The 24,814-nt window shown below is 36.5% G+C and overlaps 1 protein-coding gene and 1 pseudogene across 2 annotated transcripts in view; one reads left to right on the top strand and one right to left on the bottom strand.

Moving 5' to 3' along the window:
- AKAP6 (A-kinase anchoring protein 6) overlaps window positions 1-24,814 on the top strand; it is a 516,267-nt gene that overhangs the window by 308,304 nt on the left and 183,149 nt on the right. The gene's annotated exons all lie outside the window — the stretch shown is intronic.
- LOC112629322 lies at window positions 18,313-20,145 on the bottom strand (annotated as a pseudogene). Its single transcript, XR_003120576.1, has one exon. The product of XR_003120576.1 is annotated as a solute carrier family 25 member 36 pseudogene (transcript).

The following is a 24,814-nucleotide window of genomic DNA, read 5'->3' on the forward strand; positions in this document are numbered from 1 at the left end:
ATTTTTAAATTAGGGTAAAGAAACAATGGCTTGGAAAAGGCTGTAAGAACACAAAGACTGACTGTCTTATGTATTATGGAGAGAGGAAGACCAAGCAGCCTCTACATCTAAAGAAAGGGCTAGTGGGGATGTCAAGGGGAATATGAGCTGGGAGCACTACTGGGGTGAGACTAAGAGAAAAGACATAAGAAGGTCTCTCTCTCTCTCTCTTTGAGTACTGATGAAGAACAGCAAGGATGAGAGGCATGGTAGAGTTAACTGGTCCCAAACTTCCGTTCTGATAAAGAGGCGCTGGAGAGTGTCAGCAGCCTGTGGCCTAACAGACAATATATTCAACTCTATTTTGTATGCCTTGTTTCTTTTTCTCTTCTGCTTCCAATGTTTTTCCTATTTCATTTCATTTCAGCCAGATAATTGAGGAGAGGAAGAGTGAGAAGAAATGAGCATACAATCAGTAGATGATGACATATTGTCATGAAACCTTAAAAAAGTTTTTGTTGAATAATTGCTGCAAAAGTTGATATTATCTAAAGGCCTGATCCAAGCAAAATGGTACTATAAGTAGGAAGACCACTTTTCTTTCTTTTTTTCTTTCTCTTTCCCTCTCTTTTCCTCCTTCTTTCCATATAAGACACATTTATTGAGTTTTAACTACCAAGGCACTGTTCTTGGTTGTTGGTAGGGTGGAGGATAAAGGGTGGGATAGAATGAACAGAACCTGGTTCCTACTCCTACGATCGTTATAGATAAGAAAACAGACTTGTTAATACTCATAATATATAACTATAATATACAACATAATATAACTAATGACAGAAAAACATGGACTAAAATGAGGGAATAAATGCTATCTTATGGCAGTATAGAGGAAAAAACAAAGAATATGAAATGCTTTATGGATTAGTGTGTTTTAGTGGGAATTTTGGTTCTGAGATAGCAATAGCACTTTCTAAATTTCAAAATCTAGGTGACTTCATATATATATGATTTACTTTGGTTTTCTTTCAACAGCATGGATAATTGACCTATGTACAATATATGATATCTAAATGCTGTTGCTACTGAGTGGCTCACACTAATGTTATGACCCATTAACACTTAAGAATAAGCCCTGAAGATGATTAAAGGAGTTATAGGTGATTCAGAAGTATCTGCGTTGTTTTTGCATGAATGTACATGAACATATGGTTTGTGGCTAATCATTGATACATGCTTAAAGAATAGAGATATTTGTTCTCAGAGAATAGAAGATTTCAAGTATGTGTCAGATTTTTAGAGAAAGAATGCTATAGCCATCTTCATCCATCTCAAGACAAGAGCTAATGATTAATTGTCTATATAGCACTATTGGGGTGAGAGTAAGTGAAATGTGTCTATATAGCACAACAATCCCAATAAAAAGTGAGAATCATTCATATGTATATTTATTCATTCAGTTGTCAAGTGTTCATTGAGTATCTTCTGTGTGCTGGAAATCACCAAGCTTTTGTGGAAACAATAGTGAGCGAAACCAGACAGGATTTGTCCCCTCATGAGGCTTGAGGAAGATAGAGTGTAATCACATTTTCACAAATAAACAGAAAATTGCACCTGTGAAAAATACCACAAGGGAGATGTCCAAAGTGTTAGAAGAACTTTTAGTTAATTTGATCCAGTCAGGGAGGTTAGGCAAGTGTTCACCAAGGAAGCAAAATGAAAGATGTAAACAATGATTAGACATTAAACAAGGAAAGGGACTGGGGACTGAAATGTCTTCAGGCTGAAAGAGTATTGGTGATTATGAAACTGGAGAAAGACCATGGCACTGGAAGAGAGTACAGGTAGGGCTGGGTGTGGGGTGAGATTTGGGATGGAGGGAGCAGCCAGATTGCTTGGGGCCTTGTGGTTCTTTGCTCTGAAGGCAAAATACACAGCAAGTAAATTCCATTTTTGTTCATATCTTTTACCTTAATATAGGTACATCTCAAGGCAAATGCCTTCCAAAAAATAAAATGGAAAAGATATTATCATGATAGAGTATTTTAACAGAATATAAAATAATAATATTCTTTATTTTTTATTTTCAGTAAAGGCAAGATAGCACGCCTCTTCTTCACTCATAAAATAAATAAATAAGAGAAAAAAATAAGATCTCTAGCTCCTATCTTGTTTATCCTAATCAGGATTAGCTTTATCCTAATCAACAATCTTATATTCAACCTTAATGATATTTCATTAGCTTCTCAGAACCACCTTTCCTGTCTAGGTCTAATTATATCTAATGTAATGTATCTCAACTCACTATATTAAATCATTTTTTAAAAAGCATTTTAAAAACGTTTTAAAATCACTCCAGAGCTTTGATTTAGGCCCTAGAGAGGATTGAGTTCTGTTATTTCTTTTTGGGGTCCATGATCTGCCAATTTTCTTCTCAACATGTCTTTTATTCTCATATTTTAAGGAAATGAAAGTAAACAATTTTCTTTTGTAACAATTGATAAATGTCTATGTAAATAAAATGCAAATATAAACACCTGTTCTAATCAATTCTTGAAACAAGCCAATGTGAGGCAGGTATTCAACATGCCTCACGTTGTAAATAGAAAGCAGCTTGCTCTTGCCTGTGCTCGTATTAGCCCTCAGAGATGACCCTTGATTGATTGAGAATCTTAGGTACCTCCCGTAGTATATTCTAATATCCTTTTATACTCCAAAGAGATCAAGGTTCTAAATCTTATGAATGCTAAGCTTCAAAGAATGGGATTCAGAAATGACACAGAAATACTACTGAGAATCTGTGTAATAGTAGCATAGCACTCTGTTACAGAAATATGCAAACAAAAATGTGCAAACAAACAAATATACAAACAAAAGTCTGAAGATGTAAAATACATAAGTGAGGAATAATTAGCTGCTGCCATTTCCCTTTGATGACCTTTTGGTGATGTGTTTTCATAAACTACTGCAATTGGATGTACCACCTAGAGAATCCTCAGATTTCTTTCAAGGCACATCATGGATACCATATTTAATGGGGCTGCAGGAGAAATAGATTACTGCTCTTCTACTCTCTGGAAGGTCGTTGTGAATTTTTTTTCACTGAAAATGTTTTAGGACTGATAAAGAAAAATATGCCATTCTCCATCTATGATGGTAATGAGTAATCAGGTGTGCATTCGATTAAATCTGGTATGCTTAGTGTTCAGAGGGTAGATCTGAAAGCAAAAGAAGAATGCAAGTTATATAAATGGAAGAAGTGGAATATACAATAATACACAATACAAGAAAGGAAATCAGAAAACTAGGACCTTCTAGCCAAAGAAAAAGAAAATTTTGACTGGGTGCAGTAGCTCACACCTGTAATCCCAGCACTTTGGGAGGATTGCCAGAGCTCAGGAGTTCAAGACCAGCCTGGGCAAAATAGTGAAACCCTGCTTAAAAAAAAAAAAAAAGAAAGAAAGAAAAGAAAAGGAGGAAAAATAAAAGAAATTTTCTTGCTGAAGGACTTATGGCAACTAAGTCTATTGGACTTAAGATTTGGGCTTGTTTATAAGAGCAATGAACAGAAACAATGGCTTCCAGAGGACAATCCTTGAAGACTGACGATGGAGACTGGTTGAATTTCATGTGGTCCCTAAATTTTACCCTGAGAGAAATAACAAGAGGTACAATTGGAACTTAAGGGAAGGCCAGTTTATTTGAGGAAACTAAAAATGGTGTAATTTTTAGGTATTTCCTTGATAAAATTGTAAAGAATGGGTACAAAAACTCCATCTAAGGAAAGTGGGGATGCGAACATGTTTTTAGGGGATTGCATTTTAATGTGGAAAGAGAAATGAATATTCTTTTGCTAGAAGTTGTTTTTGAAAATGTTCTCAGTGGCTAGAGATTTGGAAATGGCAAATCAGCAAACACATGAAGGTATCTTTAAGGAAAAAGGACTGTTAACATTATTTTTCCAAAAGTGTAATATCATTTACTTGGAGGAAGAGAAATGATTAATACAGTCTTTATGTTCAGGGAAGCTATTCCACAAGATAAAAGGCTAGTAATCTAATAACTAGCATATCAGTATTATTTTATTTGCTTTTTCCTGTTTGCAAAATAACTTCAGTGCTATCTTGTTATTGTTGTTATACTTGGCTAGTTATACATCTATGATAAGAGAACATAATTAATGTTAAAAATTATACCAAAATGGTTGTGTTTATTTTGTGTCACTTTAGCAATGCCCCTTCAGGAGTGCTGTTCTTATTTTCCACTTGCATTCAGTAATAGGCTTGCAGCCAGTGGCATTGTATTTACACAGTTTTTGTCAAAACAATTCTATCTCTAATAGATTTTGATCTACATTGGCTGAAAACTTCTGTTTCTGTTTAAAACTTTAATGTAATTTCGTATGTCTCCATTTCAGGCAATAGAAAAACTTTTGAACTTACATATACTTGGCAGCTGTATAGTTTTTTCTTTCACTAAGTTGATTTATTTTTTACATAGAGGGAAAATGTCCTTAAAATTAGGCATCTCATTTTTAAATGGGCTCAGAGGAGAGCAACAAATTTGAGCATAGTCTGTTTCATTCATTCACCGCAGAAAGGAACATTTAAAAAAAATACTCCACATGCTGTGACCTTCAGATGATTAAAATTGGTTACAAATATAAATGAATTCCCCATAAACATTAAATGATCCCTCAAGAAACCTTATTTGAGAATAATGCAGAGATATATTTTTATTTCGATGCACAAGGATTTACATGTGTGATTCCCTATTAACATTATTCAGGTAAATCCCATTAAAAATGCATATGCCTCTGTGTGTATAAATTTATACATGAAGCACAGTTAAAGTATATCAGTATTAATACTGTACCATGGGAATACCATATGACAAGGAAATTGGCAATACAATTAGAGTTTCACATAGTGTTAGAATGTTTTCATTACAATAAAAAAATGTTTTCATGACAACATAAAAGGATAAATCGAGACTTACTAGGACAACTAGAACAAATCTGTACATTTCAATATAACTCTTATGAAACAAATGTAGTAAGTAAGATTAATGCTCTGAGTCTCTTAAAAGGTACTCTATTATCATTGTGTTTGTTATCCTAATGGATGATTGAAATGTTCTAGCCCCGAAAGTAGAAAGTAGGAATCAATGGTAAAACCCACCTACCAGGATGGATATTATCTTGAGAAAGGTATTCTGTTTGCCACCTTCTCTTCTTTTTGTTTTTCCTCTCCTTCTTCATTTTCTTCATACATTCTTTTCTTGTTTTTTTTTTTTTTTTTTTTTTTTTTTTTTTTCAGACAGAGTCTCGCTCTGTCACCCAGGCTAGAGTGCAGTGGCGCGATCTTGGCTCACCGCAACCTCTACGTCCCAGGTTCAAGCGATTCTCCTGTCTCAGCCTCCCAAGTAACTGGGATTACAGGCACCCGCCACCATGCCCAGCTAATTTTTGTATCTTTAGTAGAGACGGGGTTTCACCATGTTGGTCAGGCTAGTCTTGAACTCCTGACCTTGTGATCTGCCCGCCTTTCCTTCCCAAAGTCTTGGGATTACAGGCATGAGCCACCACGCCTGGCCCATACATTCTTTTGTCTCCTGCTTTTCTCCTTTTCCATTTTCCTTTTCTCCCTCCTGATTTATGAGCATGTTTTCTTTGTTGTTGTTTTTAAACATTTGAGCTATTTAACAAGAGTTACAGGTTTTCCTTATGCCATCTGTATGTCATCAGGAAGACATAAAGACAGAGACGTGTCCTTTTGAAAATGGACATGTTGTTATACTTGGCTAGTTATGGACATGTGAACTGTAATGAACTTGATACTTAGTCTTGATTCTCTGCTCAGACTAAGCCATCTGAGATAGAAATTAAAAATGCATAGTTCTTCATCTTCTGTTAAGATTCAATCTGTAGGCTTAAATAAACTCATAATGTTGACTGCAGTTATTTGCCTTTTCTCCCTATTTCTTATAGATATATTCACCTGACACACTGAAATATTAATGAGTCCTGTGATGCTCATGTGTGTACATTTAGAGAGCACATAATTTTGACTTATGAAAGTTACTCAGTTGCAGACCCTTGAGGATGAGACGCTTGCTGGAGTAGACCATTTCTAACAGATCATTGGATGTTAAATGGTCTGATTTTGTTTGGTGATCTTCTATTTACCACAGAGTGATACAAAAGCACTGTAAGTCCAATGTCCACACAGAGCTTACTGCAAATGGAGTTGGAGTTATTCTTCAGGAATCTGAAGGGGTGTTAGGAATAAGAAATTGCCACTCCAAATGTTGTCAGATAATACCCGGAGAAGTGACATTTTCTGTGAAGGTCATTGCTCTCTCTCTCTATCAAGTGTATCTAGGCTCGCATCAGAGAGGAAAGCTGTCAGTAATTTCTAACCTAGCTAGGTTATATCTGGCAATGTTAGAGCAAAGAAACTAACATGGTACTGGTTTCTTGAGACATCCATTTGATCTCTGTAAATACTGCCCGGGGGAGTTGTTTCTAGGATGTTCCTGAGAGTTCTACTGACCTAGGAAGTAAAAAAGGTTTTAAGTACTCAAAATCTTTTTTCCTGGTTTGCTATAAAGTTGCACAAAGTCTGTATAACAAGGCCTTGGATGGCTTTATTTCTCTATTGCATTTTGGGGACCAACATTTTTTAAAATCCCTTAGCCTCTGTTTCTCTCTGCCTCTGTTTCCTTTTCTCTATTCTCTCTCCTCACCAACCATCACAAACTGAAATGTCTGCATTTCTCTAAATATATAATTTATTTTTAGCCTTCTCACTTAATGTCCCTGATTGCTTTCACAAAGAGCTCAGTAGTTCTCCATATGATTACCCAATAAAATTCCCTTCAGTCTTTGTCAGGAGAGACCTCTGCTTTTCTAAAACGCCACCATGATATTTCTGGTGTTTGACAGACTAACGGGTATATATACCATAATCAATGGATCATTCAAACACTGAAGTTACAAGCCAGTCCTCTCTCAATTATGGATTTATTTCTGTGACCAGCCTAAATTTTCTGTCATCTTTGCTGTAAAACATGCATTAGTGCACAGCTAAAGGTGGTGCTATTATCTAACTAAAGAAAAAGAATGTTTATTTTTTATAGGGACCTAATCTTAAAAGGTTAGATTCTATTTAAATTTTGACTCTGTATATAGGAAAATTAGGTTATTAAATTAAAACCCAATTATTTTTTGTATATATAGTATTAGGCAAAGCTATGTTATCCTAGAAGGAATATACTTAAAAGAGCAATGTAGCACCGAGGACATTTTCAACCTTGAGTATTTTATTTAAATCCCATTAAGCTATCAGAAATGTTTGTTGCATTTATTTTCCCATCATTGCTGATTGTCAATATATTTGTGGGTGAAGACACAATCGATTTCATAACTGGGCTCCTCTGATCATTTATGTTTCTATTTTTAAACTTTATTTATTTATTTATTTTTTTTACAGACAGGGTCTCACGTGTTGCCCAAGCTGGACTTGAACTCCTGGGCTCACGTGATCCTCCTTCCTCAGCGTGCTGAGTAGCTGGGACTTCAGGGTTGTGTCACCACACCCACCTACATTGTCTATTTCTTGATGGCACTGCCTAATATGAGTGACAGGGGAACTTACTCCTATATTGATGATCTCACATGCCTCAAACCAGGGCTGTGTTGAATTCAAGTAAGTCTGGCAAGTGGAGCAGGTGGTTGATAAAGGAGGCAGACACTGTTTATACACAGTTCTTGGGAACCTGGCAGGAGGATCAGAGCCTGGCAGGGAAAAGGAGTCTTTGAGAAAAATATCACACAAGGCTGAATGGCACTTTTTAATGGAAAATTCTTGTTTTGACTCTAATTTTATGCTTAGATGCTTTTAATTTGATCCACGTTTAATTTGCCATTCCTTGGAGAAAGCATTGATTATATGAAAAACTATCTGCTCTATTGCTGATGAAACAAGATTGATTTCGAGGGCTACCATGATGGCATTATATTTTAATGGTGCCCACCTGGAAATATTGAAGCATGCACCACTGGAATCATCTTATCATCTCCAGGCCAACTCTTCCAGTTGTGATTGCCTGATCGCTTTGTTAAAGTCATAGTTTTGAAGAAAAGTGAGTCAATATTGAGTATTGAAAAAGTGGGTAAAAAGCTAAGTTTGGACATTGGAGCTATAAGGCGTTAGAAAGGGCCACTTAAAAACCTAAATGTCAGTTGTGTATCTGAGAACACCTATAATAATATATAATACATAATAATATATAATAGATCTATAATAATATATAACAGATATATATATTCTCACAAACCCAATCACTTTGACACTGTAATGAAAAAATAATGGTATTCAACACTAATATGACAAGTTTCAGAGAGACATAAATAGAGATTCTGAGCTTAGGCTAAGCAACTGTGTAGTAACAATTATTTTAATTAGAAATCTGAAGCTGCATGCAAGATCTACCATAAGCATTATATCAGAAAATTCAAGTCTTTTATGTTTTAAAAATTAGGCTGCCATTATTCCTGAAATTCTAATGGCTGAACTAGCAACAGTAAAGATGTCCAGGTTTCAATGAAATATATTTCATAAATTAGCTTATCATTGCACTGATTTAGCATGCCTAGCAGGTGAGAGACAAAAACATGTGTTATCTTCCCTAGGGAACCTTCAATGAATGTCATTCTGGCTTCATATGTCTTTCTTTTCTCCCCTTCTTGAACTGATATAAAATTCTAATGTGTGCCCTCTAGTTCCATCTTCACTGAAATCTAGCAAAACTGCTGAAGGTAAGATAGTGGCAATGGTGCATGAAAAAAGGGAAAAGGAATACGGTGATTCATGGCATACTTGAGGAAAGTTGCAATTGTTAACAGCTCTACTTTTGTATACAGACAAGTTAAAATATGTCATATATCAGTGTTAAAAATAAAGTTACTAATCTTGCTAGTTTCTTAAAGTTCATAGGAAAGGCACTACAACTATTTTGATATCTTGAAAGTATTTCCATATGTATTTGAGAGCATACCATGTCACTATATCCCAAAACAACAGTCAAGAAAGTAAACTTATGGTAAAACCATTAGTAATCTTGACAAGTGGATACTGTTTAAAAACCAGGAACAGTAGATATTATGAGAAACCCTGCTTCATATATTATTATAAAAATGAAATGTGACATTTTCCAAGTATATATTAGCTCAGGCCAACATCCCTTATCTCTGAGTCTTTGTTCTTCTGTGCAAATTTGAACTTCTGATGCAATTATAATTCCAGAAATGGTATTCATTGGTCTTCAGATCTGCAGATGCCAGTGCTTTCAGAGCCGGAAGACTGTTCTCCTTAGGCATTGTTTCCATTTGGTAGATGAGAAAACTGAGATATATGACCATTTCTGTTTCCTTTAACTGGTAAGAAAAATAAGAGCTGAGAATCCTTCTCACATTCACTTTTTGCAGTCTTCTTTTTGCCAATGAATATGTCCTACCCTTTTCCCTTGTCTTTTAATAAGAAGACTGAGCAGAATTTAAGTGGCATCTTCAGCTTTTAAGTGCAGCTGTCTGGCAAAAGCTTTGGCCAAAGTTTTCTTCTGATAATTAATAAGACAGGATAAAGATGCACCAATGATTTCTAAGTCTTAAAAAAAATCCACAATGTTGAAATTAGAATGCTAAAATCTAGGCAACAGATACTGGCACCACATGAGTGCTGTTACTCTTCTTTGGAGCAATTGAAACACAGGACTTCCTGCCTGTGGGACATTAGGCCACTATAATTCTAGTCTACCCAACTCCATGAAATATGCCTTGTTATTCAGAGCACAAACATAATCAGTAGCCCCTCTGAAGTAAATCAAACAATTCAAAGTATCGTATGATCAGCATGACTGTATGGGCTTTTCTCCATCACAAGAGTATACCCTAGAAAGGTATACCATTAAGCAATATTTTTTTAAAAAGGCAAATTGTGCTATAAGGAAGTGTACCAAAATAGGGCTTTATCAACAATCTTTAGATCAGTATAATTCCCTTAATTGTCTTTTCATTTAAAGTAATACAAAAGGAGGCTGTTAGTTCTTGTGGCCTCAGTAGTCATAAGCATGAGAATTGTATGTGTTCCTATTTCTGTGACTTCAGCAGTTTACAACTATGCATTAAGTCCCACACTTAGCTGGAAGAGAATTTAGAAGGAATTGTTTTAAAAACAGACATTTTAGAAAAATGTTGATTTGAGCTGGATTTGCTTAAAAATTACAATAAAAATGTCTCATTCTTGAGTAATATTTTGTTTCTGTTGGTTATCTCTCAGGTTGTGGCTTTCTTGTGAATGATGATTTGCCTTTATAGAAATTAGTATTTTAGCACTATTTTGTTAATAATAGCAGTGATCATTTTCAGAATTGCCTTTTTGGTGAGCACATAGAAGGGTATTCCTCTTGGTAAGCACCTTAAGCAAGAAGGATTGGGTCTTCCTTTCTTGTTTATTACACTTCGCACTCTGTCATTATCAGCTCTGATGTTTAGTGAAAATGGTTTCCAGTCGCCTAGATGTGCTTTGACAGAACTGACAGTAGAAACTGTATCTTAGCTTACTTGAATCAGTGCTGAAGAAAAGCACCCAGGCATGCGAAGACAGCTTTTATGAGGTACATTTTGTCAGTGTAAACACTATGAAATCCAACACATTTGGAAAAGCATACTCTGTGTTTGTTAGGATGAATGAATCACTAATAGATTAAAGAGCACAGCCAAATAAACTTAGACTAGTCATAAGCATATGTGGCCTAATATTCAAATGTAGGAAATCCAATTAAGCTCTAGCTCTCCTTAGTTTTTCATTCATGAGGCGGTACCTCTACTGAAAAAGCAAATAACTAAAAAGTTTCTTTTACCAAAAAAAAGGCATTGCATTTTTAAAATATAAGTTTGAAGTTAGTCTTCCACAGATAGCCAATTTAATTATGCTAAAAATGACATTTTTAATTAAACACCAAGGTAAGCATAAATGGATTTCAAAATAATTAATCAAACATCAAAAAATTGAAACCTTTTTCTGCTTGAGCAGCAGAAATGAAAGAACCAGTCTTCGGGTCTCATAGAGATTCAATCTAATTTAATTCTCTGTCTTCTCTAAATAAACATTCCTAAAACCTTTTTTTCATCTGGGGGAATAAGGATGAGAGGGGTAATCAATATTTCTAGCATTTTAATTAAAACCGTTAGTGGAATAAATCCATTTAATTATCAGTTAATGAAATACAAGGTCATTTACCTGACAGGAACTTTGAGGGTGGATTACTAGCTGGAATAAAGCAGAAGAACCCAATGTCACAGCCATTTAACTTCTGTCAAATTTAAGGTTAAAATCCTTTTAGACTGTTTAACCTATTCTCTACCATTTTTCTATTATGTATGCCAATTGGCAGGAGAAATGCATGTTAAAACTTATTTTACATTTAATTGTGCTACAAAGTTTTCATTAAATTTCTAGAAATTTCTTTATATTTCTAAGGCATAAATTGAAAAGTTACAATAAAGCCCAATGTAATTTTATTGTTATTTTGTGTTTATTATTTATAAAGTTAAATCGACATCTTTTTCCTGACTGCAAATCTTATGAATTGTTTCTTTTTTTATAAATATAAATTAATAAAATATAAGTTTTAGTCTGTAAATTATGGATGCAAACATGGAACAAATGTGCAATAATAAACAAATCACTTTACATAATTTATGGTTAATTTTATATATAGCCCCTTTTTGAAGTAACCTCCATTTCATAAGAATAATATAAAAAAGTGAGAGCTGGTTGGTCACTAAGCTAAGTTTGCAAATTGGTTTAGTAAACGGTTTTAAGTCAGTTTAACAAATGACAAGAAGGCACAAGATTGCCTTGTAGAGGAAAGTTCCTTGTCTTTGATGGTGACACTGACTGGGTTTCCCTAAGCAGCACACACTGCGCATATTTCATATAGATCACTTTTAGAAACAGAGGCTGAAAAGGGCTCTTGTTCTTCCTTTCCCCAATAAAGATGTTGAATTAATTTTCTAGGGTTTGGATTTTTATTTTAATTTTGTAGATTTGAGTTTGTCTTATAGCTATAAATTTCTGAGATACAAAAGATAACTTGTTTTGGGTTCCAGTTCTTCCTTTCTAAAGTGAAACTCCCTAAACACTACAGTAGTGGATAATACAAACGAGGATATCCAGTTTTAACCTGTGCTACTTCCCCCAATTCACCTTAGCTGTGTACCATGCAAGAAGCCCAACATACTGCACAGTGGTTTATCTTTCAGACATACCAGTGTGGCATTCTAACTTCTACATGCTCAATACAGCCAGGCGCAGTGTCTCACACCTGTAATCCCAGCATTTTGGGAGGCTGGGGTGGGTGGATTGCTTGAGGCCAGGAGTTCAATACCAGCCTGGCCAACACGGTGAAACTCCGTTTCTACTAAAAGTACAAAAATTAGTAAGGTGTGGTGGCATGCCTGTAATCCCAGCTACTCAGAAGGCTGAGGCAGGAGAACTGCTTGAACTTGGGAGGTGGAGATTGCAGTGAGCCAAGATCACACCACTGCACTCTAGCGTGGGCAACAGAGTGAGACTCTGTTTAAAAATGAATAAATAATAAAAATAAATGCTAAATACCATTAATTTACAAAAATTCATGTCACCTAAAAAAGAAAAGTAAATCAGTGACCAGTTCAAATGTGTTTTAACTGGACCAGGCTTCCCCAAGAGATGGAATAATAATGAAAGCAGCATTGTTCACCCTGTTCTCCATTCACCTAGACCATGCATAGATTTTTAATACTTCGAGAAAGTAACAAAACCTACTTAAAAGAGTGGTTTAGGCTGGGTAGTTCTGATAACTCTATTTAACTCTATTTTATATTTTTATAAATGTAGATTTTTATAAACGTAGTCCTTGTGACTCACCCAAGAGGACTGTAAAATTTGCTTCTTTTAAGCCATAAGGTAAGACATATGAAGGAAAAAAGTATCCATGATACCCAATTATTCCATCTTTGATTGAAATACAGAGAAACAACTAGAGATGATGCTGCAAGAACCAGAGGGCCTTGGGACTTGTGTAGGTTATTTGCTGCTCTTCATACTAACTGGTCATAGGAATTTGTGCAGGCCTCTTTGCCTTTTAACATATATATTAATGGCTCCCACCTTGGGTACCCACTGACACAATTAGAAACTATGCAATGTCTGCCTTGCTCACTCCTCCACATTCCCACTACTTTCTAGTTTTTAAGCAAGGTGTTCATGATTATTGTAGTGTCACAGCAGCCAAGAATCATGGGTTTAATGGGTTCATCACTCTTCTAAATTGTTTGACTGGCTCTTCGTCACTATGGTGGTAGTGGATTGTCTAATTGTTGCAGTTAGTCTAGGCTATGCTATGTGGGGTTATATTCGTTGTTTATTTTGCTATAATAACATACCTGAGACTGTGTAATTTATAAAGAACAGAAGTTTATTTTCTCACAGTCTGGAAGCTGGGAAGTGAAGTCCAAGGTCAAGGCACTGGCAGGTTTGCTGTCTGATGAGGGTCTAGTCTTCACTTCCAAGATGGTGCCTGGTGGCTACATTCTCCAGAGAGGGTGAACTCTGTGTCCTCACATGGCAGAAGGAATGGATAAGCAAGAGCATGCTCCCTTCGACCTTGAATCTTTTTTATAAGAATGCTAAGCCCTCATGACTTAATCACCTCCCTAAGGCCACACTTCTTAATACTGTTGCACTGGGGAGTAAGTTTCAGCATAAATTTTTAAGGGGACACCATCATTGAAACCATAGCGTGGATTACTTGTACCTCCAAGTATTGTCTAACATCCACTTACTGTTGAGATTATTAACAGTAAATGACTGCAATTTCCTTTTGGTCCCCTTACATCTTAGGCCCATTTTTTATTGAGTACTTTTTTTCCTGCCACCCTTTGGCTGTGGATTCTAGACTATCTGTTCTTCTTTATATAGTATGCATATTCCTTTAGGAATCTTATCATTTAGGATGATTGTAGCCACCACTATAGGCAGTGGTGTCCAGATCTACATCTTCTGTTTAGTGTCCTCCCACTTTGCATGCTACGGTTCCATCCTATATTGACTCTAGAAGACTGCTAGTTTTATATACTGTTGTCACCTGAAAATTTCCATAATAATTAAGTTTACCACTTTCTTTTTTTCCACCTTTTCTGTCATTATATCCTTCCAACGTGCCAGGCTCCTTGGCTATAGAAGCTGAAAATAATTTTCACTGTTCTTCTCCCCTTTTGTTCCCAAATGGGAGCCACCAGCCACCAAGAACTGCTGCATCTTCCTTGACAAGGCCTCTTGGAATCATGTTTTTCTATTTCCCTATCTGGCCTAGGAGCCCAGGCCTTTATCTATTTATGTCTAGATTACTCCACCAGCCTCTTACCCAATTTTCCTTCACTTTCTTAGAAACCCAGAATATTCTTTTGCCTTTTGATCTTTATAAAGTCATAAAATTTCTTACAAGGGACTTGCATGCATTATAATCATATTGGATTAAATCGAATATAGTTTGCATTTTCTTTAACGATACTGCCAGCCATCACACCAAATTAATTTTTCATTTCCAGCCAAGAAGACTTTACTCTCCATTCAAGCTACAGCTCTACTGCTATCCCCTAGGCTTGCTCACCTTTCTCCTGAGTTGCTATTTTCTTCCCATTCCTCTTTCTGAATGCACATCTCGAAAATGTCCATCACTAGAGTGCTGCAGTGGCTCATGCATATAATCCCAACACTTTGGGAGGCCAAGGTGGGAGGAATGCTTGAACCCAGGAGTTTGAAACCAGCCTGGGCAATATAGGGAGACCCCATCTCTACAAAAAAAATTAAAAATTAGCTGGCCATGGCGGCACATGCCTGTAGTCCCAGCTACTCAGGATGCTGAGGTGGGAGGGTCACTTGAGGCCAAGAGGTCGAGGCTGCCGTGAAATGTGATTGTGCCACTACACTCCAGCCTGGGTGACAGAGCAAGACCCTGTCTCAAATAAAATAAAAATAAATAAATCCATCACTTATATACAGCCAGGGACAACTTTGCGTGCCATAACATTTAAAGTATGGAAGAGTCACTCATTTAGTTGGCATATGTTTGGCCTCAATTTAGGTATTCTATCATCAAAAGTTTAACTACCATGTTTGGCCATTTTTTTCTCCTTTTCCTTTCATTTATTAATAAGTGTTGTGATACAGTTTGGATATATATGTTTGTCAGATTTCAACCCCACCCAAATATCATGTTGAATTGTAATCCCCAATGCTGGAGGCAGGGCCTGGTGGGAGGTGTTTAGATTATGAGGGCTCACTCATGGCTTGGTGCTGTCTTTCTGATAGTGAGTTCTCATGAGATCTGGTCATTTAAAAGTATTTGGCACCTCCCTTCCCCTCTCTCTCTCACTTGCTCCTGCATTCTCCATGTGACACACCTGCTCCCTCTTCATCTTCCACCACGATTGTAAGTTTCCTGAGGCCTCCTTTGAGGCTGACATGGTTCCTGTAAAGCCTGCAGAACTATGAGCCAATTAATCCTCTTTTCTTTATTAATTACCCAGTGTTAAGTATTTATAGCAATGCAAGCATTGCCTAATACAGTTTGTAATCAATTTTCTTATCTATAAAAAGGGAATAATAATAATTATCTTGAAGAATATAATGAAATCGAGAAGTACTGAGTTATAAGTTTGTATTTGTTCATTTGCTTTCTGTGGTCTTTGTGTTAGTAAAACTAGAGCAAATAAGATATTGCCTCATTTTTATTTATAGTCATGATTTGAGTTCAACAGAAAAACACAATAATGGATTTCTATCATTTCACATTCATGTAAGTTGAATGAGTGGCACTTTCTGAGTTTCTGCCTACTACAAACCTACACAGACTCATAGTAGCAAATCAGATGGCCCGTGTCTTGGGCCATTTGGGTTCTTCTGCCATGTATACAAGTCTAATTTGAAACCATTGTACCTTAAACTCTTAACTAATTGCTCAAACTTAAAGTCATTATTTCAGATCTTTATTAAAAATCAGACTTTGCCCTATAAAATGCCCATAATTTTTAGCAGCTATAATATCTGCTGTGTAATTTTCTCTTTCAAAAAATGTCATACTCAATTTAATATTGGTATGTTGTTTGCAACTGACTGAGGGAGCTATGTGAAGCCATTACAAACTCTAGTTTCACAAGAATTGGACTCTGAAGCCTGCACCACTGACACTCTGGGTCTGTTTTTCTGACACAGTCCCACAGCATATTTCTCATACCCTGAGGGCTACCCTAGGGGATGTTCTGTCATGGAATGAAATGGCATTGACTAAAATGAAAATTTTCTTCTCTGTGAGAAAATGTATTGAAAAGAAACCAATCACAAATGCAACAAACCAATTAAATCAAAACAAAACACACAATTCTGTGAATTAATTAGGTAGAGTGAAATATACCAGACTGATAGTCTTTTTAAAAGATACCTTGTACACAATTAGAAATATTATGAGCTGAACCAGTTGGCTCAGGCCTTGTAATCCCAGCACTTTCAGAGACCGAGGCAGGGGATTGCTTGAGCTCAGGAGTTCAAGACCAGCCTGCAACATGGCAAGACCTTGTCTCTACTGAAAAAAAAAAATTAGCTGGGCATGGTGGCACATGCTTGTGGTCCCAGCTACTCAGGAGGCTGAGGCAGCAGGATAGCTGGAGCCTGGAGTATCGAGGCTGTAGTGATCTGTGATTGCACCACTGTGCTCCAGTCTGGGTGACAGAGCAAGACCCTGTCTCAGGAAAAAAAAAAGTATTATGAAGGAGCTATTTTTACACAATATATAAAGGATACGAAAAAATCATGCTTTAAGTATTTCTATAAATTCACAAAATAATGTTTGCAGAATTTGCAACAACAATCTTGTTTATTACATAATTTTTAGGTGGTAAAATATTTTCATGAGGAAATCCCAACTGAGAAGTTGATTTCAGAAAAATTTATCAAATAGGAATAAGATATTAATGAGTAAAATTGATTAATGAAGTAAAATTATTGACTATCAGGAAAAGAGTGAATATGCAGCAGATTAGGAATTAATCGACTGTGGCAGAGAATGACTGTATCACCACAGAAATGAATTTTATTTCAGTTAAGGTATAAAGGCCCTACTTACCTAGTCATTAACATTCTTTTATTTTCCTTATACCTTGATGTCTCCAGTAAACTGTGTGAAACTGGATGTGGTTTCTCCACTAGAGCGTAGATGCAAGATGTTAACTGTAACTAAATGTTAAACTCCATATGGCATATTAGAACAATTTATTATTGGATCTCTTAGTAAATCTTTTTAAATGTTGAGGTCAAGTTTCCAAGTAACTCTGATGTGTCAGACAGGGTCGTAAATATATTGGGAAGTCCTTAACTTTAAGAAGCTCATAATTTAGTTAGGAAGCGAAGACTAGCAGATAGATCTCTGCCAATGCAAGGTGGTCAGCGATACATAGTGGATGAATAGAGACATAGACTTGGGGAAATGAAAGAGTTGTTTGTGTTGGCCCTTAGAGGACTTTTTGGTTTCATCAAAGTAAAAGGGCAGATTAGAGAAAGCATTTCATGCAGAAGAAATATTTGCAAAACTCAGGGGTAGGAAGCCTTTCTATTTGGGAGCCAGTGATAAATAGACAAATTGCCTGGGGAAGATTATTATGTAGAAAGTAATGAGAGATAACAATTTTAAAAGGAGATTGGGGTCAGACTGGGGAAAGCTTTTTTTGCTAATCTAACTTTTTTGTCTAGGTAGGTGGCATGGACCACACTGTCCCAGATTTATGATGATCATGTCATATAGAATATAATCAGAAATCTAAAGAAAGTCAATGTATGTTAGATCTGTCTCTCTTAAGATAAATCTCTGTTTTTCTCAAGATAAATATCTCTCATCTAGATATTTCAGTGAAAGTCAGAGTTGGTTGACATGAAACATAATAAAGATCTGGCCATCTAGTGATGAAGTAAGTATTAAAAGTAGAATACCAACAGAACTAATTTGGATTTTTAAAAGTAAATGTGTTTGGAAAATCTCATGTTTAAAATGCATTCATGAAGCAATATTTATAGCATGTATGACTATAAAAATATATTAAACATAAACATAAATCTTTCTCTTTTATGTGACTTTTATTATCTGCCCATCAAATTTAGTTAATTATCAAAGGTGACTCTATTTAATGAAAGCTGTGTCCCAACAAAACCTATTTTCTTTTTTTTTTTTTTTTCAGCGAAATAGCCAAGAATCAACAATTTACTAGTTATTTTGTCCCAAACTATTATCATGTGTGTTTGGTATGTTAACAATTTAAATATACACATTAGGCTAAACATCAAGCACCTGTTAGCAGTGGAAACTGAAACATTTTGATGCTAAAAAATATACAAGATATTTAGACGCTATTTCATTGGTTGTCAAAAACAGTGACTACTGCAAATAATTAAATATAAAATATTGTGCCAGGTCCTCTCAGGGAAATGTGAAAATAATACTGACGATCTCATTGTCATTGTTGTGATTTTACTGGAATTAAACAAAAGCCAGAAGTTATAGATTTATGACTGCCAATACTATCTTTGGATAGTTACAATACAGTATGTAAAATTAAAGATGGCTTTGTTTAAAAGACTGCCATAAATCAACAAAACCCAACTGTGTCTGGTGGACATGGTAGAGAGAATGGCAATTTTGAGAGAGGAGTGCTTCTAAAGGCATTTCCTTGGAGGTTCTGAGGTTTTTTTTTTCTTCTCCACATTACTGAAAGGCCAAGAAATGTGGTGTGGTCACTATAATTCCTACAACAAAACTTCCACTTATAATAGTTACATGTTCCCAAACTATTTTTCTTCTGTCTGCCATGCTGGCTTCCATATTCCATGGACAACTGTCATCTTTTGGTCTTCTTTTTCTGCAGTACAGCAGCCCTCATGCTGCTATCCATTGAGTAGGTAAGCCACCAATTCATAGGTGGCCATCATAATGGCTGTGTTTGGAATCTGTCTCACTAGATGAGTTGTCAGACCACGGTAAAGAGACCCATAACCACCTTCTTGAACGAGCAAAGCTGGTGTCTGAAAAAAAGATCTGTATTTTGTTCCCTCTTCACATAGTCTTGTTCTTACAACTTCATGTGGATATGCTATAGTTGTGGCACAAGTTTTTGAGGTGGCAGCAGCTAGCATCATTCCCACAAAATCTGATGCTTCTTTCACAGACTCTTCATCATTTTCCATTGTAGAAGCAGTCTTACATTCCAGTAGTTTTTGCTTTATACTTTCATAAATAACAAAATGGGTAACAGTCTCTATATACCAGCATATGAAGCAGACATGCCCCTATAAAATCCTTTTAGTCCATCTGTCTGATACACTTTACAAACACATTCAAAAGCACCCATTCGCCTTTCCCCACGGTTCCTTGCATGAAGTTGTAACCGAGTCTTTATAAGCCAAATGGGGTTGGTTGCTGTGATTGCAGTAAAACCTGCCATTGCCGCTGAAATCATGTGTACTTGGGTAGAATCAGGATCAAATACATCATTCAACTTTTCCTTGCAGTTTGAATAAGCAGCAAAGTATATTGCTCTGGAAGGGGCTACCCCCACTAAATTGGGGCCTAATCCTCTAAACAAGGAGCGTGGCCCTTCTTTTTCCAAGATCAACTTTAGGCAATGAAGAGGTCCAGGAGACACTATTCGGTTGACACTGGCTCCAGCCATGGTGTTCAGGTGAACTTCAGAAATATAAAGTGTCACAGAAGATGACTGCAGTCGTGTTTTTACAACTTCCAGTGGACATATCAGAATAGCTCCCACTGTACAACCACATACCCCGGCAAACAGATGCACCAGCGTGTCCCTCTGGCTCATTCTCTCTCCCGCATGTCCTCCGGGCGCTGAGGTGGGACGCGGATCTGGCCGCCCGCTATGGCAGGCGGCTTCGGTCCCGTACTGGAGACGCACAGCGCCCCGGGGACGGCGAGGAGAGCTGGCCGAGACGCGGCTGCAGAAAGCAACCCGGCACAGCCCTCCCCAGGGCACTCTAGCCGCCCCGCCGCCTGCCTAAGCACGCCCACAAAACCTATTTTCTTTTCCCACAATGATCTATACAGAGTTATGAGATTAGGTACAGAATATTTTGCCCACTTTCATGACCACCACCTGTAGTACGAGAACTAGAAGACAGTGGTTTCTCTTCTTAGCAGTTCTCTAGATTTACTCTGAGTAAGCATCACCTGGGAGTGACAGTCAAAACCGACTCACCTGGGAAACTAAGGTTTGTTCAGTCCTCACTGGGCCTGGGAATCTGCATTTTAGTGAATGTACCAGCTGATTCTGAAACTGATAATCTGAGGACTACTTTCTGAGAAACATTGCCCTAGAATGAAGAGGAATACATACGTTTAGTGTAGAGCAATCTCTCATTCATAGGCAATTGTCTTAAATATTATTGACAGTTAAGTAAATGCCTCAGTGTTATACCCAGTTAAGTAAATGGCTCAGTGGTTGATGCTATTGTTCCACTCCTACATCTTTGAAGGACTTCTCTCAGGAAGGCCCTATGAACTTAAAACCTACAACAGGGAAGTTTGTGAGGGTTTGTCACACATTTATAAAGCAGGGTTCTATGCTTCTTAAAGCCCTGGCTGTAAATATGCTTCTCTCTGTTTATCCTGCTTATATTATACCTTTCCTGAGTGAAAGCCCAAGTGAATTTAATTAGCAGAGCATAGATAGAACTGACATACGGCAATCCAATATATGGAATTTTGTCATAATACAGTTTATGGAATAGGGGGAGAATTTGATAAAGACTCCTCAAATTCACTTAAACAGAACTGAGAGGTGTCCTTGCACCTATTTACAGGGTACTGCCCTCAGCACAGATCCAGAAGAATGGCCAGTTCCTGCATGATCTCCTGGGAGCCCAGGCTCTGATTTGACGTAGGGAAAAGGGCCAAGAAAATCACTGTAACTTGGGGAATGGCTTTGCAAACCCAAGAAACATTCATTTCCCCATTTGTTAGTTGAAAAGGAGTAGAAAGAAGATGCTGACTCATGCTGACCCTGTAGTGGCTGTGATGCTAAAATAGCCAGTGGCAGGAACAAGAAGAGAGAAGCCCAACCCTCATTAGAGTCAATGGAAGCAATTCCAATGTTAGTAACGGCTTAAAGCAGCAAATGAGCCTACAAATCTGTGAGTGCTGCTCCCTAACTGTTTTTTTCTCATCATACCAGCATTTACCACAATGGACCTAATTTTTGAGATTTTCAGTTTGGATTTAAACGAAAGCTTATGAGATCCAGGACACTTTTTGTCATGGTCTTTCAGATTTCTCTGTGTCTAAATATTGCCTTATATCCAGTACGGACTTACTAGAGACTTCGTTGTTTTTAATTTTGATCTATCTGCAGTATTATGATTGTTTTTCTTAATGCTGAATCAGGAAGGATATGATTACTTTTTCTGTGAATGTATGTATGTTTTTAAAAGTTTGCCATTTTTTACCATAATTTTATCATGTCTCGGCATTAAAGAATACAATGATCTCTATATGGATACCATTTCTATGGTACTTCTATTCCATATAATGATGATGCTGTTTTCATTAAAGTAATAAAAAAATCTATACAGCATATGAGCAGGATTTGAAAGTTGGCACATCTAATTATCATAGTAAGGAAAGAGCATGAATGCCAATTTTATATTTAACAAAAGGCATCCTTAATTGTTGGTGGTCCCACACATGGTAGATTGACAATAAAGAACTAGTGTAACACATTTTGGTCTTAAACATAAAACAAGGCAACATAGATTGTTTTAAAAATGAAGTTTGTGCTAGTCTGAGACCTCAGGTATTAAATGTCTTCAGAAACTGGTGCTTTCTTTGATCCCTGAGAAGGATAAGAAGAGGTTAGGAGGTAGATGGTCACATAGATAATGGTACTCTAGTATAGTCCTTGATTTATTACATATAAGGAAGATGACAGTCTATGGGGATTTTTCAAGCCAAAAGTCTCCTGCCTTGCAAATGATCATTGAGAGATTACAATGTAACTCCTGTTTAAAATGTGAAAGCTGTTGGCTCTATAATTTCTAAATAGCATCCTTTTTTATTTTGATGATGTTTTCACTCATATTGTACATATCTCCCTGTTTAATATTTTAAATTTGATGTGTACTTCAGAAGTGATCACTGTTTTGTGATTTACAACCTTGGAGAAAAATAACATAGTAGTCATAACTTTGCAGTTTTTTGTGATGCATGAAGATCAGATTTTTTAATGTTGGTTAATGCTTTGCTAATTAAAGTATGCATGTTAATTAAAGCAGAGGCTAATGTTAATTACCTATATTAATGGAATCTCATGTAGCACCTGCCTGAAGCAATGGGTTCAATTTTCAAAATATCTCAATTAAGGCTGAAACTTTTGATTTGCATCTAGTAGGGTTTCAATTAACTGCATTGAAAACTTAAATAACACTCTTAGGGGTGCAAAATATCAGTGATTATATGAAGCACAGTGGAGTTTGGTAGGTTCATTTATAGTCTTCTTTAAAAAAAAAAAAAAAGCCTAACTATATTTCTTTCCTGTTTACTGACCAAAATTCTATTTACTCACCAAGATGCAGTGAAAACACCACCTCTTCCATTAAGTATTTTCCAATTCTCAACCAACTACCAGAGTTTCAGTTTGTTGTTCTTATTTATTTTATATTATTCTGTTTTGTATTATAGTTAGTTGTTAGAATCTGTGTCCTTCGCTAACTAGAAGCACCTTGTCTTTATTCCTTACAAAGATAAGCACATTTGACAAGACACTAGCATGTTTTGTAAGTTGAAGACACTCTTTAAGTATGTGTAAAACCAGTAAGTACGTTTATTGACTACAGTGGATATGAGTGAACTTTTAGCACATGGTGATTCCACTGTTGCTACATTCATGGCTGCTCCAAGTAAAACATGAAGTTGCTGTTTGAGATCTTATTGCTTTATCAAATAAAAGATTGACATTTTCATTAATTTCTGATAAATATAAGCTGGAATGGGGAAGAAGGTACCTGTTCAAGTAAAAATAGTGTTATGAAACCAAAGAACATGTGTTTGTGCTGTCAGGGATGATATTAACATCCTCTTTTGGTCCTAGATTTGTATTTTGACTGTACTGCAAGCAGATCTGGCTTGTGACCATAAGCGCAAATACTTTAAACAAGCTGTCTATTTAAGACAGCCATCGAGGGTTGGTGTCATTTTGGAAGATAAGACATGGAGTTATCATGTGATGACAGCTCAAATCTTAAAATAATTAATTAAAAATATAGATTACTGGAGACAAGTACATTGTAATTAGTATGGATATCAGTTTTCCTGAACTTACTGTTATGTTTGCCAAAGTCCCAATAACAACCATTCCCACCGGGCCTTCGGAAGGGATTATGGGCTAATGGTACTAACCTTTTTCACATCTAGTATAATGATGGTTTCAGAAAAATAGTTTCCATAATTGAAGGGAGCAATAATCTCCTCAATAAGTATATACAAATAGATTACACACTGATTTACAGTCCCTGGAAATCTGCATTGATAACTGCTGTGCCTTGGCAGAATTTGACTCTGATAAGTTACCATCAGTCTCAGAGGGCTAAGATTTGTCTTCATTCAGCTGTAGAGAATATCAAACAAACATAAGATTTCCATGTATAAGGTGTAACCGACAAGGTGACACAAAGGAAGCATAACTGCTTACTGTACTGATGTGCTATTGGCATGCTGGTTAAAAAAAAAATACAAAGAAAGGTGAAAGGGAATCGTATTGATTGGGCAATAAGATGTTAGCTGTTGTCTTAATGGCAGGACCTGTGATAGCTGGAAATAAGATGTGAATGTGTCCATTAATGAAGACTGATCCAGGTTTAGATTTGATAGTGAGAGCTCACGTATTTCATGTCACACCGGTTTAATATTGGCTAGTTAGTAGATGGAATAAATGCAACAACTAGTTGGAGAAATGTGACAAATGTGCATATCAGACTTTCCAGGATGAGGCAGTGGGCCAGGTCTTTATAACTTGTAGAGCAAAGTCACCAAAGCAGCCATTCCCCATTGTGCCACCATTAAGGTAGCAGATGGCAGAGCATTAGCAAAAAGACATTGAGAACAGCTGGAAAACATCTGGTAGGAAGTGACAACGTAATGGGTATGCTGGGTTGTTCCTAATTGTGGGCAATCACTCAAAAAGCCTGGAAAGAAACTTTAGTGTGTTGGTTGGTGGGAGGAAGAAGTTGGTCAAAGCAATAAATTCTAGTTCAGGAATTTGAGGGAATTCTGAAAAGAAGTGACTTTAGAGCCTGGCCAAATAGATTACGGAGCATTCATTTGTTTCCTCCCAAGTTCTAAATAAGAACAAACTTTTTAAAGGAGTTCGTGAGGCCTCTCTGGACCTGGAATCTACTTTAGGAAGATATTTAATTCATGAATACTATTTAAAATGTGAGATTCTGAGAGTATATGGAAAGGTTAGATGTTCATAGAGAATATGGAAATGCAAATTAAACTGGGGTGAGGGAAGTAGAGTATTTAACAACTCAATTCACCATTCCTGTTTCTTAATTTACTATCTTATGACTTTTCTGGGACCTAGATAAAATTTAAAAACCGTTTTGGCTATTTCTAGGTCTATATTTTTTCTTTTTCCCCCCTAATTCCAGCCATTTGTCCTTGTCTGTCTGTATCT

This window comes from Theropithecus gelada, chromosome 7b (genome assembly GCF_003255815.1).
Source record: "Theropithecus gelada isolate Dixy chromosome 7b, Tgel_1.0, whole genome shotgun sequence".
NCBI lineage: Eukaryota > Metazoa > Chordata > Mammalia > Primates > Cercopithecidae > Theropithecus > Theropithecus gelada.